Genomic DNA, 17,036 nt, shown 5'->3' on the forward strand with positions numbered 1-17,036 from the left:
CCATGGTTCTAAGCCTACAGAACTTGCCTTTCAGACATTCTCAAAGAATGACCCTGTCTAAAAGAGGCAGGTTTGAGAGCCTAACCTGGAATTTGAAGCATTCCCTTTATTTGTTCCATTTATTATGAAAGTCATTCATATACTTACCCTTTTCACAGCTTGGGTTACACAATAACTTTCTCTTTTTGCCTAAGCTACTTTGTTGGACTTTTAGTCACTTCCATCAAAATATCCTGACAGTTTCCATAGTGTAGTGGTTATCACGTTTGCCTCACAAAATATCCTGACAAATTCAGACACAGAAGAAGAAAATAAACCCAGTAATCAAATGAAAGTTCATGCACATATATACACGTCTATTAAGAAAGCAGACATTACCTTTACTAACCTAGTGGGTTTTTTTTAGGCATCTTCTGTATGTGAAACATTTTCAGTGAAATGAACAAGACAAAATCCTACTTCCAGGCATTTACAGATTTATTCATCCTACGGTCTGTGTTTATATTTACCAATACGCATACCCTCTTCCAATATGGCCTCACTACAATCTCCCATACTTATTTGACAAATGCAAAATAGAAATGAGTTCAAGAAAGTCTGGTTTGTAAAATACACAAATGGAAGAACCACAAAGGTTAATGGGAAGAATTTCAGGATATTCAGATCTCTAGGGGCAGTTACCAGACTCTCCCCAAAAATGCTGCCATCACAGTCAAAACAGTTGCTGGGCAGGACTAGGGGTGTGGCCCTGTGGCAGTTCTTTTATTCTTAGCCAAATGTTTCTCAATTCCATCATAACTAAAGCAAAAAGAAGAAAGGAAAAGTAATTTGGAATAAATCACTTTAGGCCCACAGGCCAATTCTCGTTGGATGCACTCAGGTGTGTTTATTTTAATCGCTGATCCAAAGGCACGTGAGATACCACAGCTGACCAGATTTTAAACATAAAAGCATAGAACTTAAAACTAAGCACGCATGCAGCATGGAATAATAATCAAGTTGGGCTTCTCAAAATGCTAAACGCCAGAAAACCCGAAACCATTAGGGCAAAGTCCATACAACATAGGCTGAATATTCTGTTTCTCCGAGGGGCTTTTAGAAGGCTCAAATTCTAAGGTGGCTACCTAAAAAGCAGGGTCAAAGATGCCTCTTCTTGGCAACCCGTGTTCTTCTTCCCAAGAAATTCAGGTAGGCTTACTCAAGAATCTTTTTAAGAAAAAAGTATATTATTGTCACCAAAAGTGCAGAAACAAAAGCAGGGTTTGTTCTCAGGAAAACCAATGCGTTCTGGGTTAGTACACATCAAAGAGACTCGTTAACCAGAATACGCTGCATAGACAGTATGTGGGTGAGGAACGTCCAACCCCTCACCTCTGGAGGGCTGAGGATTGCGCGTGCGAGAAGGAAAAATGCGCGGAGGGTTGAGGTGGGAGAATAAGACGTGGGGAGATAGGCGTGCAAAAGAGTGAAAAACTAGGGAGGATCTAGGGTGGCTCCAAGGAGAGGCGTTGTGACTCCCCGGGACTGGGTAGCTTGGTTCCACGCCAAGCGGGCTTTCTCGAGGATGAGTGTGAGGGTGCACCGAGGGGACCAGAAAACTTCTCTGACTACGTTATCAGCAGACCTCGAGAGTGGAAAACTCCAGCCGTGTGTCCCTGGCACTAGGTTTTCCGGACTAAGGCGGCGGAGGCTCCGCCCCTCGGTTTCCCACCCCGCCTGGCCACGCCCCTCCTCTCCTAACACCGCCCGGGCCCCGCCCCCTCCGCTTCCCACCGCCCTTCCCATCTGCTCCTGGTTCCAGGCTCCAGGCTCCTGCTAGGTTCGTCGGCGGTGGGAGCGCGCAAGCGCGGCTGGCAGCTTGCAGAGCGCGGAGTAGCGGCGCGGAACGCGCGGTGAGTGAGGTGGGATCGTGGGGCTGGTGGCTGGAGAACCTGGTTCCCGCGGAACATCCCGGGAGGGTTCGGGGAGTGCGCGGGTGAGTGCCCGGGGAGTCTTCGGTCCCGTGAGTAGGCACTGGTCGGACGTGAGGCAGGGGAGTTGGCCGCACTGCTTAAGAGTGTCCAGCCCCGGCCGCGTGCGGAGCGGAGTGCGTGGTGGCGGGTGTGGGTGAGCGTTTGTGTACGGAGGAAAATAGAAGGGAAGGGCTCCGGAGACTGGAAGTCCTTACTCAGGCTTGGCAGGACCGGGAGGCTCGCCAAAGGCGCTGGAGGGTGTCCCAGCTTCAAGTTCAGTATCCCCCGCTGGGTGCCCCTGAGCGTCGTCCCGGGCCCATCCCTTCCCCGGCGCTGCGGTCTTAAGAGTGCGGAGTTGCCAGGAACATTCCTTGTCGTGGGGGGAGAGGATTTGGGAAAGGTGGGCTTTCACCCCAGGCTAGTGCCAAAGAGGGTGTGGCGTTCGTGTGACTTTCCTTCACCCCGCCCCCGGGAATGTGTCCGTCTTCTGGTACATTGTGCTCATGGACATTTTAACAAAGGCTGTGACTGTTTTCTAGGCAGTGGCGGGTGACAGCGGGGGCGGGTCGGTGGAGGGGGGAGCGTACGAGGTCGCAGTGTGGCCCTGGGGGGGGGGCGGGGGCAGGCATGGAGGGAGTGGAAGGAAGGGAATAACCTTCCTGCCTCAGCTTTTTCTTTCTTCCTGGTCCGCTGATTTTGATCAGTGGTAGGAACAGCCTCGAGAGGGATATGATTAGAAATCAGTGTGTGTGTTCGGACTCTGGCTGCACCCATTGGTTTTTATAATTGTGCTGTTGATGTATTTTTTAAGTGTTCCTTCAGTAGAAAAGCGAAACTAATGAAATTGAAGAGGAAATAATTGAGCGAAAGGGTGAAGAGGCGGGGTGTCAAAACTTAGAGCTAAATTACTACCTTCTGATAGTCGTAGTATAAATAAAGCCAGATTCTGAAGGGTGTGAAGGTGCGCAAGTGGGGTAAGTGCAAAGTTGATTAGGGTGCTGTTGATTGGGTCAGTCAAGAGGGGATTATTGGATGCGTGTGTGGAGGTGCTGCCAAGTTCTTGGGTAGACTCACTTTAGAACCTTTAAAAATGATATCGGGACGGGGCGCCTGGGTGGCTCAGTGGGTTAAAGCCTCTGCCTTCGGCTCAGGTCATGATCCCAGGGTCCTGGGATCAAGCCCCCCACACCGGGCTCTCTGCTCAGCGGGGAGCCTTCTTCCCCCTCTCTCTCTGCCTGCCTCTCTGCCTACTTGTGACCTCTCTCTCTCTCTGTCAAATAAATTAAAAATATCTTTAAAAAAATGATATCGGGAGTACAAAACACTGGGGCAAAGAACTATAATATTGGATAAAGTTCCAAGGCTTTCATTTACAAAATTAGGAACTTTAGGAAAGGCGGTATATGTGTTTTGAAGCATAAATGTTGATTTTTTTACTCATCTGTTTTAACTGAATACAACAACTTCTTCCTCCTCCACCCCTTTCCCTTGATTGTGAATCCTGTTTTATAAACATTTAACTTTCAAATCTGAAGTGTGTTTAAAGGCACAATCCTCCGCCCGCCCCATGAAGTGAATAGGATTTCTTCTTGTGTTGTCATTTTACTCTTTCTTTTCCTGTCATTTTAAGTTAAATGCCATGAACATTACCAATTTGGGGGAGAGAGGTGTTAGTAATACCTTTTCCATTTTCTAGTGCCTAATGAACCCCTTTTCATCCTTTCAGATTCAGCCCCTTTGTCTTGGAAAAATTTGCCATCTCCTCCAGAATGAATTAATCACTCTCTTTTCTGTTAAACTGTACCACTGGTCTTATTTTTCTCTTGCAACTAGAATCTCAGTCTTCTGTGTTACCCCAATACCTAGGGCTGCTGGGTATGTACTAAATGCCTAATAAATGCACTTAAAATAAATGAACTATAAATAATAGTTCATGGGGTAATAGAAGAAATTCAGAATGCTGAAATTATATATCATATTTGAACAACATTATTTGGAATGTAGATTAGAAAAAGTATGGAAATAACTTTCCATGTTATTAGTCTGGTTTATCCTTCTAAAAGAGGTGCAAAAAAAAAACAAAAAAAAAGAGAGAGATGCAAAATCTTTGCATATATAGACAAGGTGTCATGAAAAGGCCAAATTTTAAAACAGGTCAACTTTTGATACTGAAACTAGCGAAAAGTTAACGTGAAACAGAAGATTAATCATTTGTAGACCAACACTAATAGGGCACTGCTGGAATTTAGGAATTTACAAGTAAATCAAGTTGGCCAGATGGTATCCTTGGAAAGCTAATACAACTAAAGAAACTGTAACATATTAGACCAATTAAAGAGACTAATTAGTTGCATTATACTCCTAAATCTTAAGGTGGTTTGAGCACTTGGCTAATGGGCCTCTTTATGTTATAGTGTGCCCCATAGGCTTGGCCAATTTCTGCAGCCTTATCTCTGACATCTGTCCTAACTCTACCAGGATTGTTGGCTTTACAGTCACCTTTGGCTCATGAAGGGAATTATTTTCCCTTTGCTTCTTACCACTCAAACTCATCACCCCCACACCTAGGGTGGTTTTACCAACTGGAGAAAATATCATGAGCAAATGATCACTCAATTTATAAGTGAGTAGAACTCATTTTAGTCTAAAAATGAGTCAGGATTGACTTCTTGGTTAGTCTACCTGTGCCAGCAAAGCAGAGAACTACTTTGGGCTATTAGTAACTTATGTTTTTCTCCTCTCAATCTATCCCCTCTCTACCTAAATGTAAAAGCACTTTTTCCCCACGTCTCTCTCTCTCTCTCTCTCTTTTTTTCTTTCTCTTTTAAAAAAATTTATTTAGTTATTTGACAGCTCAAGCAGGGGAAGCAGCAGGCAGAGGGAGAGGGGGAAGCAGGCTCTCCACTGAGCAGGAGCCCGATGTGGGACTCGATCTGTAGACCTGGGACCATGACCTGAGCCGGAGGCAGATGCTTAACTGATTGGGCCACCCAATCACTCCCTCCACATCACTTTAAAAAAAAAAAAAAAAAAAGAATGTTAACCATTGTTCACACCAAAACACTTCAAGTTAGTGCCTTGTTTTTATGAGGAAAACTTGGGTCTCAGAGAGGATGAATAGTCCATAAAACTTCTTTTTAAAGAAATTCTACATACATCTTCTGTGGTCTTTAGATTCACTTACTGAAAAGGATATTCCAGACCATTGTGGTTAAGGCTTCCTTCTTAAACTTCCCTCATCTAGCCTTCCTCTTCATATTTCTGATTTTTTACTCTCATTCTTTGACAGCTACTTCCTCTGAGTCATCTTCTTAGGGTTCTGTCCAAGACTCTTTCCCAGTCTATGTAGGAGACAATAATATGGCGGTCAAGGGCATGGAATTTGGAGGCATTTGTTAAACTTCTTTAAGTATCAGTTTCCTCATTTATAAAAGTAATGAGTATAATATTTACCTCACAAGTGAGATCAGGTATATTTACTGCTTATCATAATATTTAGCATATACTAATTGCCCTAAATATGGTAGCTGTTATTGGTAATTGCCATTTCTTATAAGGAATGTAATTTCAGTAGCAGTTAATTTCAAAATGGGAATGTATTGACATTTCCTATTCTATTCAAATTCTTAGTCCTGTATTTGTAGATTCCTCCTATATATCTAAAACAGGTGGCTTTGCACAATGGTTCTCAAACATCAGCTTGCACAATAATAACACGAATGTTCACCTAATTGAAGTAGGATTGGCTGGGGAGTTTGACAAAGGATGAGTCAAGGACGATGCCAAGTGTTTTGGTCTGAGCAACTGGAAGGATAGAGTAGCCATTTAGTGAGATACGAAAGATTGCAGGAGGAGAAAATTTGAGAGGAGGATCAAGAATTCAGTACTAAGCTTGCTGAGTTCAAGATGACTTTGAAATCTGGGTAGAATTCAGGAGAGAGGTATGGGTGGGCAGGAAGCTCTGGGAATGGATCAGATCATTACAAGGGAAGAGAAGAGGTCATTCCTTTGCTTTAAAAAGTATTAACTATTTTTAGAGGATTTTAGGTTCACAGCAAAATTGAGAAGTACAGAGAGTTCCATATGCCTGCTTTCCACCAACACAACCTCCCCCATTGTCGACATCTTATAACACAGCGGTACATTTGAACTTACAATGACACATTTTTATTACCTCAAGTCCATAGTTTGAATTAAGGTTCACTCTTGGTGTTGTACACTTTGTGGGTTTTGACAAACACTTAATGACCTGTATCTGCTATTGTGGTGTCTTACAAAATAGATTTATTGCCCTAAAAAATCCTGTGTTCTGGGGTGCCTACATGGCTCAGTCTCTTAAGTGTCTGCCTTCGGCTCAGGTCATGATCTTCAGGTTCTGGAATTAAGCCCCACATCTGGCTTCCTGCTCAGCGGAAGAGAGTCTGCTTCTCCCTCTGCACCACCCCCCCCCACTTGTGTGCTTGTGCACTCTCTCTCAAATAAATAAATAGATTCTTAAAAAAATCCTGTGTCCAATTATCTATCTCCCCACCCCCCTAACCCCCACAGCCACTGAATTTTTGACTGTTTCTATAGTTTTGCCTTTTCTGTAATGTCAGTCATATCATTGGAATCATAGTATGTAGCCTTTTCAGATTGACTTCTTTCACTTAGCAATATGCATTTAAGATTTCTCCATGTCTTTGCATGGCTTGATAGCTCATTTCTTTTTAGCACTGATTAATATTCCATTGTCTGGATGTACCACAATTTATTTATACATTAACCTACTGATGGGCATCTTGGTTACTTCCAAATTTTGACACTTGTGAATAAAGATGCTATAAACATCTATGTGCAGGTTTTTGTGTGGACATGAGTTTTTTTTTAACTCTTTTGGAAAAATGCTAAGCGTAACTGCTAGATCATATGGTAAGAGTATGTTTGCTTTTTAAAGAAACAGGCAGACTTTTTCAAATGGCTATACCATTTTGCATTCTCACTTGTACTGAGAATTCCTGTTGCTCCACATCTCCACCAGCATTTAGTTTTGTCACTGTTTTGGATTTTGGCCATTCAAATAGGTGTGTAGTGGTATCTCGTTTTAGTTTGGAATTCACTAATTACATGATATTAAACATCTTCTCATATGTTTACTTGCTATGTGTAAATCTTCTTTGATGAGGTATCTTTTCAGGTCCTTTGCCTATTTTTAAAATCAGGTTGTTCATTTTCTTATTGTTTTAAGAGTTCCTTATATATTTTGGATAACATGCCATTACATGTCTTTTTTTCTCTCAGTCTGTGGCTTGTCCTCTCATTCTTTTGACATTGCTTCTCACAGAGAGGAAGTTTTAAATTTTTTAAAAAAGATTTTATTTATGTATTAGAGAGCGAGAGAGTGAGAGAGCAAGAGAAAGATCATGAGCAGGTGAAAGGGTAGAGGGAGAAGCAGACTCCCTACTGAGGAGGGAGCCCAACTTCGGACTTGATCCCAGGACACCAGGATCATGACCTGAGCCGAAGGCAGACATTTAACTGACTGAGCCACCCAGGTGCCCCAGAAATACTTAATTTTAATGAAATCTAGCTTATCAGTTATTTCTTCCACAGATCATATCTTTAGTGTTGTGTCTAAAAGTCATCACCATGCCCAAGGTCAGTTAGGTTTTCACCTATGTTATATTCCAGAAGTTTTATAGTTTTGCATTAGCCTACGACCCATTTTGAGTTAAAATTTTTGAAGGGTGTAAGGTCTATGTTTAGATTCTTTTTTGTAAGTTGTTCCAGCACATTTGGTGAAAGGACTGTCTTTGCTCCATTGTATTGCCTTTGCTCCTTTGTCAACAATCAGTTGACTGTATTTATGTGGGTCTCTTTCTGGGCTCTTTTTTCTGTTCCATTAATGTCTTAGTAATCTTTACCAATACCACACTGTATTGATTACTGTACCTTTATAATAAATATGTAAATAGGGTAGTGTCAGTCTTCTGACTTTGTTCTCCTTCAGTGTTGAGTTGGCAATTCTAGGTCTTTTGCCTCTCTATAAATTTTGAATAGGTTTGTCAATATCCACAAAATAACTGGCTGAATTTTTATTGGAATTGTGTTGAATCTATGGGTCAACTTGAGAAGAGCTGACATCTTGACAATATTGAGTCCTTCTATTCATGAACAGGGAATATTTCCCCATTTATTTAGTTCTTTGATATCTTTCATCACAATTTTGTAGTTTTTCTCAAATACTTTATATACTATTAGATTCCTACATAATTCATTTTGGGGTGCTAATGTAAATAGTAATGTATTTTAAAAAATATTTTATTTATTTTTTTTGACAGAGATCACAAGTAGACAGACAGGCAGAGAGAGAGGGGGAAGCAGGCTCCCTGCCGAGCAGAGAGCCCGATGTGGGACTCCATCCCAGAACCCCAAGATCATATCCTGAGCCAAAGGCAGAGGCTTAACCCACTGAGCCACCCAGGCGCCCAGTAATGTATTTTTAATTTTGAATTCCACTGATTTATTGGTGGTATATAGGAAATCAATTAATTTTTTTAAACATTTTATTTATTTGACAGAGAGAGATCACAAGTAGGCAGAGGCAGGCAGAGAGAGAGGAGGAAGCAGGCTCCCTGCCGAGTAGAGAGCCTGATGTGGGGCTTGATCCCAGGACTCCGGGATCACAACCTGAGCCGAAGGCAGAGGCTTTAACCCAGTGAGCCACCCAGGCGCCCCAATCAATTAATTTTTATATGTTAATCTTATACAACATTGCAGTAATTGCTTATTCTAGGAATTTTTTTGTTGATTCTTTCAGATTTTCTACATTGATGATAATGTCATCTGGAAACAGTTTGGTTTATTTCCCAGTCTTCTATAACTTTTTTTTTTTTATTTGATGGAGAGAGAGATCACAAGTAGGCAGAGAGGCAGGCAGAGAGAGAGGAAGGGAAGCAGGCTCCCTGCTGAGCAGATAGCCCGATGTGGGGCTCTATCCCAGGACTCCGGGATCATGACCTGAGCTGAAGGCAGAGGCTTTAACCCACTGAGCCACCCAGGCGCCCCTCTTCTATAACTTTTATTTACTTTTCTTGTCCTATTGCATTAGCTAGGACTTCCAATATAATGTGGAAAAGGAGTGGTGAGGGGTCATTGTTGCCTTGTTCCTCCTGACAGGGAGAAAATTTTGAGTTTCTCACTATTAAGTATGATGTTAGCTGTAGGATTTTCGTAGATGTTCTTAACAAATCGACAGCTTCTCTATTCCTAATTTGCTGAGGGTTTTTTTTTTTTTTTTAAATCATGAATGAGTTTTGAATTTTGTCAGGTCCTTCGCTGGCATCTTTTTTTTTTTTTTAAAGATTTTGTTTATTTGACAGACACAGCGAGAGAGGGAACACAAGCAGGAGGACTAGGAGAGGGAAAGTAGGCTTCCTGCAGGGCAGGGAGCCCAATGAGGGGCCCAATCCCAGGACCCTGGGATCAGGACCTGAGCTGAGGCAGCTGAGCCTGCCGAGGCAGACGCTTAATGACTGAGCCAAAGGTAGACGCTTAATGACTAAGCTACCCAGGCACCCCTTTTTTGGCATCATTTGATGATTTTTCTTTTTTAGCCTGTTGATGTGGTGGATTACATTAATTGGTCTTTGACTGTTTAAACAACCTTGCATACCTGAGAAATCTCACTTGGTTATGGCATATAATTCTTTTTACTCATTATTGGATTTGATTTACTAATATTTTGTTGAGGATTTTTGCGTGTTATGTTCATAAGAGATATTGGTCTGTAGTTTTCTTGTAATGTCTTTGTCTGGTTTGGTATTAGGGTAATTCTGGCTTCATGAGTTAGGAAGTATTCCCTTGGTTTCTGTCTTCTGGAAGACTGTAGAAAATTGGTATAATCTTCCCTTCAGTATTTGATAGAGTTCACAGGTAAGCCCAACTGGGGCCCATCATGTTCTGTTTTGGAAGGTTGTTAATTATAGATTCAATTTCTTTGATATAGACCCATTCATATCGTCTTTTTTTTTTTCTTCTGTGAGTTTTGGCAGATTGTCTCTTTGAAGGAATTGCTTCATTTCATTGAGGTTATCAAATTTGTAGGCATAGATTTATTTATAATAATCCTTTATTAACCCTTTAATAGCCATGTCATCTATAGTGATGTCTCTGCTTTCATTTCTAATACTGTAATTTGTTTCTTCTCTTAGCATGGCTAGTGTTTTATCAATTTTATGGATCTTTGCAAAGAATCATGTTTTGGTTTTATTTATTTTCTTTATTGATTTCTTGTTTTTAATTTCATTGATACTCTAATTTTTATTTCCTTTTAATTTGCTCTTTTTCTAGTTTTCTGAGGTGGAAGCTTAGATTGTTGATTTTAGATCTTTCTTATTTTCAAATATATGCATTCAGTGCTATAAATTTCCCCCAAGCACTGCTTTCATTGCATCCCATAGTATTTGATAAGTTGTATTCTGATTTCACTTAGTTCAAAATATTTTTTAAAGATTTATTTGAGGGGCTTCTGGGTGGCTCAGTCGTTAAGCATCTGCCTTCTGGTTCAGGTCATGATCCCAGCCCTGGGATCAAGCCCTGCATCAGGCTCCCTGCTCAGCGGGGAACCTGCTTCTCCCTCTCCCACTCCCCCTGCTTGTGTTCCCTCTCTTGCTGTCTCTGTCTCTTTGTCAAATAAATAATATCTTTAAAAAAATAAAGATTAGAGTAAGAGTGCATGTGAGTGAGCAGGGGGAGGGTCAGAGGGAGAGAGAGAGAGAGAGAGAGAATCATCTATGTGCACTTTGTAGGATGAAGTAGTCTGTAGATACCAGTTATATCCAGTTGGTTGATAGTGCTTTTTAACGATGTATTTACTGAATTCTACCTGTTGAATCAGTCCATCTCTGTTGGAAGGGTGTTAAAGTCTGCAGCTGTAATAGGGGATTATTCCCTTTCTCCTTAACAGTTGTATTCGTTTTTGCCTCATATATGTTGACATTTCATTATTATATGCATACACATTAAGGATTATTATGTCTTCTTAAAGAATTGGCCCCTGTATCATTATGTAATGATCTTTTTTTTTTTTATCTCTGATAACTTTCCTTGCCCAGAAGTCTGCTGCATCTGAAATTCATATAAGCTACTTCTGCCTTCTTTTGATTAGTTGATAACATGGTATATCTTTCTCCATCCCTTTACTTTTTATCTATATAGCTCTTTATACTTAAAATGTTTTTCTTGTATACAACATATAATTGGGTTTTGTTTTTTCAACCGGCTCTGACATTCTCTTTTAATTGGTGTATTTAGATCATTGTTGGGTTAATATCTACCATATTTGTTACTGTTTTCTATTCATTGCCCTGTTCTTTGTTTTTGTCTTCCATGTTGTTTCTGCCTTTTGTGGTTTTAACTGAGCATTTTATATGATTTCATTTTCTCTCATTTCCTACCATATTAATTATGCATCTTTTTTTAAACCTTTTTAGTTGTTGCCCTAGCATTTGCAAAATGCATTTTTTCCAACTAATCCAATTCCACTTTTGAATAATACTGTACCATTCATGGGTAATGCAAGTATCTTATAATAACAAAATATTTCAAATTCCTCTTTCCTGTCCTTGTATCATTGTTGTCATTCATACCAGTTCTACATAAGTATATTATAAACATAACCAGTCATAATTGAATACATTGTTGCTGTTTAGAACAAACTGTTTTCTTTTTTTAAATTTTTTTTTCAAACTGTAATTCTTTAGGTCAGTTAAGAATAAGAAAAGGTTTTTTGTGTTTTTTTTTTTTTTAGATTTTATTTATTTATTTGACAGAGAGATCACAAGTAGGCAGAGAGGCAGTCAGAGAGCGAGGGGGAAGCAGACTCCCTGCCAAGCAGAGAGCCCAATGTGGGGCTCGATCTCAGGACCCTGAGATCATGACCTGAGCCAAAAGCAGAGGCTTAACCCACTGAGCCACCCAGGTGCCTCCCAAATAAGAAAAGTTTTAAAGTGTTACATTTAGCTATTCATTTTTTGATGCTCTTTCTTTTTTTTTTATGTAGATCTGACCTATATTATTTTCCTTCTCTCTAAACTTCTAACATATCTTGCCAGGCAGATGTACTTGGCAAAAAATTCCCTAAATTTTTGTTTGTTGAGAAAGTCTCTCTCCTTCCTTTTCAAAAGATAATTTTTCAGGGTACAAAATTCTGTGTTTGTGGATTTTTTTCTCCCAACACTATAAATACTTCACTTCACTCCCTTCTTGCTTGTGTGGTTCCTGAGGGGAAGTTGGTTGTAATTTTTACCTTTGCTCCTTTATAACCAAGGTGTTTTTTTCCCCTCTGGTTTCTTTAAATATTTTTTTTATCTTTGATTTTCTACAGTTTGACTATGATTGCCTACTTGTAGTTGAGTTTCTTTGTTTTAGCATTTATCCTGCTTGGTGTTCTCTGGGCTTCCTGAGTCTATGATTTGGTATCTGACATTTATTGGGGAAATTCTCAGTCATTATTGCTTCAGATATTGCTTCTGTTCCTTTCTCTATTTCTGCTTTCTGGTATTCTGAATATGCATATGTTACTTTGTATACTTGTCCCACATTTCTTTCTTGGCTAGTTTGTTCTTTTTTAATTTTATTTATTTTTTTAAAGATTTTATTTATTTATTTGACAGAGAGAGATCACAAGTAGGCAGAGAGGCAGGCAGAGAGAGAGAGGGGGAAGCAGGCTCCCTGTGGAGCAGAGAGTCTGATGCAGGACTTGATCCCAGGACCCTGAGATCATGACCCGAGCCCAAGGCAGAGGATTAACCCACTGAGCCACCCAGGCGCCCTCTTTTTTATTTTAAAGCCTCTTTTTCCCTTTTCATTTTTGGAAATTACTCCTCTTCCATTTTCAAGCTTAGAGACTGTTTCCTCAGCCATGTCTGATCTACTAATGATCCATCAAAGGCATTCTTTATTTCTGTTACAGCGTTTTTGATTGGTAGTATTTTTAAAAATTCTTCCTTAGAACTTCCATCTCTCTGCTTCTGTTACATTTATTCTCACATGTTGCTTATTTTTTCCATTAATGCCCATAGCATATTAATCCTAATATTTTAAAATTCCTGGTCTGATAATTCCAACATTCCTGCCATATCTAACTCTGGTTCTGATGTTTGTTCAGTCTCTTCATACTGCGATTTTTTTTCCTTTTCATATGCCTTGCAATTTTTGTTGAATAGTAAGTATTATGTACTGGGTAAAAGGAACTGCTGTAAATAGGCCTTTAGTAATGTTGTAGTAAGTGTGGGGGTAGGGGAAATGTGTGTGTCTTTTGTCTCGTAGTTTGGTCCCAGTGTTTGGTGAGCCTGTAATGCCTGGACCTTGAACTTTGCCAGTGCTGCTGTTCTTATTCCCTCTTAGGTGGTGGTATGATTAGAGGGGGCTGGTATTGTGTATTTCTCTACTCCTGGGTAGGTGTGGCTCTTTTAGGCTCTGGTAAAATAGATTCTCCTGAGGGAAGTCCTTGTTACGAAGAACAGAGTGCTCTGGCATATTTCAAAGACTCCTTCTCCCCTCCCTGCACTGGAAGCATAAGGGAATTTTCCCCCACCATTTAATGTGAGAACCAGTTCTAGCCCCTGAAGGTAAATCTCACAGATATATGGGGCCCCCCAGGACCTGTTCCGCCTGAGGGGTTTAACTCTTGTACTTGTCTAGATGCATCCCCACCCAGCACTCCATCACTTTCAGTTCAGGTTGTTCTACCTTGGCACTGGTTCCCTTTGAGGTTTCTGCTCTTGGGCTTCTGCTTGGTTAAGTTGAGATTCTCTGTATCTGCTTGTCTTTCCAGTTTGGGGGCAGTGGTTTGTCCTGTCATCTCACTTCTCTGATGGATTTAAGAAAAGTTGTATTTTCAGTTTGATCAACTTTATACTTGTTAACAGAGAGTCGTGATTTCTGAGCTTGTGTGCAAGTCTGGAAGCTAAAGTCCCCTGTTTCTTTTCATTAGACTTTTACCATCTAATTGTCTCCATATATTAGTTATTTTTTGCTTGTTTTGACCTTTATGTGAATTGGATCATATATATACATTTTTTTTTGCTCATTATATTTGTGGGATAAATTCATTAGTTCGATACTTCTCAAACATTGCTGTGAATGGGCATCCTTTGGGAATTTTGTTAAAATGTAGATTCTGATTCAGAAGGTCTGGAATGTATCCTGGAGGTTTGCCTTTTTAACAAGATTTCATGTGATGCCGATGTTGCTCTTCTGTAGACATTACTTGGAATAATAATAAGGCTCTAGTGCATCCCGTTTTCAACTGCTTCATATGCTTTGAATACCTCAGGTAATTTACTGTATAGACTTTTTGCTGGAGTAGGAAAAATGGGAAACTGTCCTTTGCTAAGTATCATTTTCCAGAATTGGGGGCTTAGAGGAAACAAGTTACTTCATATTTAAAAGATATTTTCGGGGCACCTGGGTGGCTCAGTGGGTTAAAGCCTCTGCCTTCGGCTCAGGTCATGGTCCTAGTGTCCTGGGATCGAGCCCCACATCGGGCTCTGTGCTCTGCAGGGAGCCTGCTTCCACCTCTCTCTCTGTCTGCCTCTCTGCCTACTTGTGATCTCTGTCAAATAAATAAATAAAATCTTAAAAAAATTTAAAAAAAGATATTTTCACCAACATGATTATAAATTGAACATAATATTTGAATAAAATATTAGCAATATAGTCCTGTAAAATTTCTCACATTGCATTTCTAGTTGTAGATAAGGTTTTGTTGATATTATTTTGTGTAGGTAATTTTTAGGTCAGGCAAAATTCCAAAGGACAAATTGGTGCACATGTGTGCATATATGTGTGCTCACATGGGTATGTATTGGAGTAATAGACAAGGTAAAAAAATTTTTTTGAGCTTTTGACAGGAAGTAATTACTCAGATGTCCACCCCCCCCCGCCGCATTCACAGGCGTTAGAAGACAGCCTCTTGGTATTGTAACACCTTTCCCACAATGACAAAGTAATTTAGTTATCCTGAAAACCTTGGGAGCCATACAAATAATATTGTCAGCGTAAGTGGACTTTTAGAGTCTCCTAAGGAAATGACAATATATGTCATACTTTAATTCAGCATTTACTGAACACCTTTGTTGTGTAAAGAGTGTGTTCTAGCTTTACTGTTTGTAAAATAGAAACCTGAATACTTCTGAAGAATGCTTCTTTTAAGATTTATTTATTTTAGAGAGCAAGAGTGCAAGTGTATGTAAGCGGGTTGGGGTAGGGACAGAGGCAGAGGGAGGGAATCTCAAGCAAACTTGCTGTTGAGTGCAGAGCCCAACACAGAGCTCTGTCTCAGGACCATGAGATCATGACCTGAGGTAAAATCAAGTAAGCCTCTTAACTGAGTCCCCCAGGTACCCCTCTCAAGAATGTTATTGAGAAAGAAAAAAGAGTATTATTGAGCATAATGAAGTGAGAAATAAAGTGCCACTGTCTTGTGGGATAATCAGAGCTCTTAAAAATGCTCAATGGTTGCTTTGCTTTCTCCATTATTGGGTGGTAATAACTGGTATACTTACTTTCAAGCTTATTCAGATACTAATGATGAGTTTTTCATAGCACTCATTATCTTCTTGAAAGCCTCGGCAGTTAAATGGGTTATAATTTAAATAACAATTTGAAGTTCTTAGGTTCAATGTCTCAGGATTTCTTTAGGAAAATGTGTTATATTTTATATTCCTGACTTGGAGTAAATTCCTTGTGTTTTATTTTTTTCCCTTCTTTCAAAAACTGAGTCTTAGAAGATATGTGTTATTCTGGAGTCCTCTGTAATCAATCCCTTCCTTTTCGAGTGGCAAAGTCTTGTTGTTCAAGGCACTGTATGTTCTGTGTATTTGCTCCAATCTGTCTCCAGTTTGCCTGTTCTTTGTGGTTTGGTTTCTAATGTTATGCATTCCAGTTTTGTTAAAAAAAAATCCATATGACTAACTTGCCACAGTAATCCTCTTTGACATGTTTGCTACAGAGAGAAAGCTGGCAAAGTTAGAAACATATGCCTAGTTTTAAAATTTGCTGTCATTGGGGAAAAAAAGGGAAGTTAATGGAATAATTCTAGTTTCTTTCTCTGTGTTAGTCTTACTCATGGGACCAGAATAATGACTTTGGTAAGGATATATTTATTTTCCCATGTAATTTTATCATGCCTGAGTATCTCACTCATTTTTTTTTCTTTAGGATTAACCAAGAAAATATTACATAGAGAAGTAAAAAATACTATTTTAGGCTCATGAGCAATCTTTATTTTTTTTAAAAAAGATTTATTTATTTGAGAGAGAGAGATTGTGCACGCGTGGGGTGAGAGAAGAGGGGCAGAATGAGAGGGAGAGAGAGAACCTCAAGCAAACTCCCCACTGAGCATGGAGCCTAATGATGCAGGGTTTGATCCCACAACCTCTGAGATCATGACCTGAGCCACAATCAAGAGTTGGGTGCTTAACCAACTGAGCTTCCCAAGTGCCCCCATTAGCAGTCTTTAAATGTCAGTGTTCAGATGTTTTTGTTGCATTAGTATTAATTATATTGCAAAATCAATGTGTTCTTTGAATTTAAAAATTTCTTTATTTTATTTTTATTTATTTTTTAAATTTTGTTTATTTGACGGACAGAGATCACAAGTAGGCAGAGAGGCAGGCAGAGAGAGAGAGGGAAGCAGGCTCCCTGCTGAGCAGAGAGCCCGATGTGGGGCTCCATCCCAGGACTCTGGGATCATGACCTGAGCCGAAGGCAGAGGCTTTAACCCGCTGAGCCACCCAGGCGCCCCTAAAAATTTCTTTAAAATGTAAATGGTAGGTGTTAGTATTTATTATTAGCGTTATATTTATATTTTATTCTCTAAACTGTGAATATTCACTCAATTTATATAACTGACCTTTGCAAAGTTCACTAGTCCATTCCCACTGCTATTATCCTAGTTCAGAGATTATTACTTCTTTCCTAACACTGTAATCATATCTCTTTTGGTGGTCTACCCAGTCATTTATTACCAGTCTTTAACTCAAATCTGCCCATCTACAGATACTCAAAGCCTCCAACTAAAGGGCACCACACTTCAGA

The 17,036-nt window shown here is 39.9% G+C and overlaps 1 protein-coding gene across 1 annotated transcript in view; it reads left to right on the top strand.

Annotated features, from left to right (window-relative positions):
- The first annotated feature begins 1,871 nt into the window (after positions 1 to 1,871).
- LOC111150452 (proline rich and Gla domain 1) overlaps positions 1,872 to 17,036 on the top strand; it is a 151,070-nt gene continuing 135,905 nt past the window's right edge. Inside the window, exon 1 of the mRNA XM_022507921.1 lies at positions 1,872 to 1,975. The gene's annotated coding sequence lies outside the window, so the exon portion shown is untranslated. The remainder of the gene's footprint in view (positions 1,976 to 17,036) is intronic.

Source organism: Enhydra lutris, unplaced genomic scaffold, assembly GCF_002288905.1.
Source record: "Enhydra lutris kenyoni isolate GAN:26980312 unplaced genomic scaffold, ASM228890v2 scaffoldscaffold23, whole genome shotgun sequence".
Lineage (NCBI taxonomy): Eukaryota > Metazoa > Chordata > Mammalia > Carnivora > Mustelidae > Enhydra > Enhydra lutris.